Source organism: Alligator sinensis, unplaced genomic scaffold (assembly GCF_000455745.1).
Source record: "Alligator sinensis unplaced genomic scaffold, ASM45574v1 scaffold211_1, whole genome shotgun sequence".
NCBI classification, from domain to species: Eukaryota; Metazoa; Chordata; order Crocodylia; family Alligatoridae; genus Alligator; species Alligator sinensis.
Window position 1 is genome coordinate 32,204 of NW_005842024.1, and position 4,147 is coordinate 36,350.

The following is a 4,147-nucleotide window of genomic DNA, read 5'->3' on the forward strand; positions in this document are numbered from 1 at the left end:
CCCTCACTGCCTCCTGAATAGAAATACTGCTGCCACTGCCAAACAGTTCATTTTAAACTCTGGGTAGAGCAGGAATCAAAAGGCAAGTGCAGCTTCACCAGTACACCCCTATCTGCAAGACCATTCTACCCTAAATTTCTTTGTCCTTAAGCATGCCTCTCCTCTAGCTCTACCAATCACTCATTTTCTTGACTGTTTTTATACATCATGTTTGCATGATGCCTTGCAGCCTCTATCTTGCCCAAGTCCTTTGTATTCTTCCTCCATATTCCATAGATTCTACAACCCAATATATTATAAATCTGTGATGCCTTATGCCCCCTTCTAACACTTTCAATGCTCCCTCTGCCATTCTTTACATTATCCTGCTCCCTTGCTACCAGCAACTCCTGCATTTCCTTTAATATCTCGTTCCCTATTTAAAGAACTTTTATGTACTTTGTATTTATTTGTAAGGGCGCAGAGATGACTAGATAGCTGAATAGGATAATGGAGGTGCAAATGGAGCTCCAATTTGGGAAAGTAGGTCTTCTTTTGAGTGCTTGTTACCTGCCCCCTCAATGGCTTCATTGCAGCAATTTTGGTTCAAATTCATTCTTATTTGGGGAGTGGAGCCCTGGACCGTTGTTGCTGAACAAAATAACTACAGAACTTTTACTTAGTATATTTTGGGCAAGCTACCTCCGTTATAACTCTTGAATGGTGGGGCAGTATAGCCAGTCACACACCAAAACTAGGGAGAAGAAGGCTCCTTCCTTGTAGGGAGGAACTAATTCTTGAGGCAAGGACTCTGGTCTAGGGTTATACCATTGCCTCCATACTATAATAAAGCTGAATGAATTCTGGCCCCTAATTGATTGCAGTTCTGGCAATGCTAATGTAGTTGGGTCAGGTGCATGGAGATTCAAATCCAACGTTGTGGCAAGAAGCAATTGTGTCCTTCGCTAGTATGGGTAGAGCTCCATTAAGTATAGCTAGGTTAGGAACATGAAGACTTGGATCTGGTATTGTGGCTACAGATGACAGAATAAGAGACAACATGGAGAGTGGCATGATGAGAAACAACATAAGGATGGTTAGGACTGACAGTGGAGAGGTAATTCATGACAGGAGGACCAGAGGCAACAGCTACCTTTTCATAAGAGCTAGATAATACTTTGCTCTCAGGGCTGGAGATTGTCAGAAAGGTTTCTCAGGCTCTGGGACTTCATGACTCAGAAAGGAGATGAGCTGGAGAGGAGAGGAAAATGTCAGAGGGACTTCTATCCATTGGAAGTTGACACCAATAAGTGGGAAACAGGTAATGGACTACTGTTAAAGATGCTATGGTCATGTTCTTTTACTATTTAATATTCTGCATTCCCAAATTAATGCTATGTGATTTTTTTTTCCCTTTCATAAAAACATACACTTTCTCCTCTCCTACTCCCTCCCTTTTAAATACAGACTTGGTGTTTGCTTGGAAGGTACTTAGTTTTCCAGCTGGAGTATAGTGTTTGATAATTTTTAAGACAAACTCTAAGATACTTATATTCAGCCCTTGCTATCAGAATCAATACAACTAACCCTTCTGCCAGGCACCAGACAGCACTAATAGAGGGCCAAGTTCAAGTTTAAGGGGTTAGCAGAAACTTCTTAAGTCTGGCTTGATCCCCTACCCATAAACCTGGGGAAACAAAATTTTGATGTTCTAAAGTGAGAAAACTTCACTACTCACAAGCAACATTAAACTAAAACAGGGCTCATTACAGGGGAAGAGGGACAAATAGACAATTTTAATGATTAACTTAGCTATTAAATGTTAACTGAAATGCCAAACAGTTAGTACTTGCAGTCACCTGGGAGCTACCATCTAGCCCCTCAGTTGGGAAGGGAGATTCACCCAGGGCTGCTGTCAGGGGGTAATATCCCCTATGCCAGCCAAAGGAGCAAATACTGGGCAGGGAGGCCTGAACTAGAGTGGCTGCCACTTTGAAACTGGAGAGTGTTTCTGGAAAATGCTGCTCTGGCCTCCACTGCTCCTCCTCTTTAGGTTGCCTACAGCTCTTTCAAACCCTGCCCTGCTTCAAAAAGCAAGCATACCAATTTTCAGCTGGATGGCTATAGTGAGTGTGAGGTTTCCACCTGAACCCGCTGTAGGGATGCGTGCTTATAAGCACTTTTTTCTTTGAGAAATTGTTAAGGCATAAGGCCATTCAGGGAAAAAACAACTCCTGTCCAGAGCCTCCACCATACACCTGTCTGCCAAGATGAGGGCCACCCCACAGCTCATAGTGACCTTTGCCAAAACACACACACACACACACACACACACACACACACACACACACACACACAAAACCCCAAAGCTTTCCATTAGCAACATTTGCACACTTGTGTGCCTACAGATTTCATAATTTTGGAAAGCAGGGCTGATGAACACAACCTGATCCATCTGCCATTTATAAAAGTGCACATTTTAACCCCAAACAGTTACACTAAGACTTTGATTACTAATTAAGCAAAGTCTAAAATTGAAAGCATGGGCGCAAATGTATGCATAGAGCATTCACTGATCCAATTCAGTGTCACTCTGGGGTGATTGGTGTGGATTTCCATAAATTAATAACCAAGGCTCGATTATAACTGGAATGAATCTAATAGTTTCTTAGAAAGAACTACACAGCTATAAGACCACTGTAATAAATTTATAGTAATATTTTGTTCATCTCCTAACAAACTACTAACCCCTAAAGGTACCATGCATGCACGCACTTGGTTCACACTATTATGTCTAAAAGATTTCAGGACAACAACAACAACCACCACCACCACCACCACCAGAAAAAGTAGGAATGTGACAAGTACAACAGATATGAAAATGGCAAGACTTACAGAAATACAGATACACATGGGTATACCCTAGGGTAGCCACCACAGAGGGCATTCAGGTTTTCTGCTAATCTGTCCTCTATTGATACAAAAATCAGATGCCTTTATGACCTCTATTTTTATCTTCAAGAGGCATCTGGTTCTCTCTTCAAGAGAAAGATAGAGGACTTAATGATGTCCAGTTTCAAATCAGTGGAGGACAGAGGACAATCAGACTGTCCTCTATGATGGCCACCCTAGTATACCCACAACTTCCACACCCTGGGATTGGGTACATGTACCCTAAGGCCTGGAAGCAGCTCAGTTTGGGCAGATGATGCCTAGGAGCCAACTGGCTTCAGTGCCTTATCAGGAGAACAGAAGAAATCTTCAGGTGGTCCTATACAGGATGGGGTTCTCAAGGGTGGCCATGCTCTCCTAAGGCCCCTCGGCCATGACAATTTGGCCCGCTGGGCACCCTCAGTTCTCGCCTACCACATCTGATGGAAATGTAAAAATAGGGAGGCTGCCTTTAAGTCCTCTTGGACACAGTCTGATGGACTCTCTGAACCCCATGGGAATCCACAAGGGGTCCGAGAACCATTTTACAATGGGTGTTTCAGGGCACCCTAGCCTTATGGGCTATATGCATGGCTCCAACCACCCCTTTACCATGCCCCAAGGCAGATGGTACTGGCATTGTCTTGCCTAGGCCTCATAATTCAGCCCCTTGCCCTCACTAGGCCCTGTCTCTGTGTCCTCTCTGGTGCCAGGGGTCTGTGCCCCCAAAATGCCACACCCTCTCTGACACTGGGGTCCCCACACTGCAGTGGGCCCCCAATGAGGCCTCCTCCTTCCCCAAATAGCCTCACCCAAACCACCAGTCTTATAAAAAATGGCAAACAAAACATAAGCCCCTGGACTATAACATAACACAGGCTACATAAGGTGTGCTCAACCCCTCTGCATTACCCAGAGCACAGTCAAGCCTCCTCCCTCCACTTACTCCAAGAGGGCTCCCTCTCCCTTGGCCATCAGCAGAAAACTGCCTCCTAGTCCCTGTCCTGGGGTTTATATGGGCCCAGGGCCCTGCCCCTTCCGGCCAGCTGACCAGGTGCAGGTGCAGGCTAATTTCCTCATTAGCTGGTTGCCATGGCAACCTGCACCTGGGCTCCTGTCTGGCTCTTTGGGCTCTTCCCAGGTAGTTTCTGCTCTTTTAGGAGCAGGCACTTAAGTGCCCTGCGACATGGTCACAGCTGGTTGCAATAGCACACCTCCACAGCTATAACCATGCTAT

The 4,147-nt window shown here is 45.0% G+C and overlaps 1 long non-coding RNA gene across 1 annotated transcript; it reads right to left on the reverse strand.

Moving 5' to 3' along the window:
• Window positions 1-710: 710 nt before the first annotated feature.
• LOC102372551 lies at window positions 711-3,883 on the reverse strand. Its single transcript, XR_323665.1, has 3 exons — window positions 3,857-3,883; window positions 1,133-1,230; window positions 711-1,013 (listed from the first exon to the last, which is right to left on the reverse strand). It is a non-coding gene; the product is annotated as an uncharacterized LOC102372551 (long non-coding RNA).
• Between the last annotated feature and the right edge of the window lie 264 nt (window positions 3,884-4,147).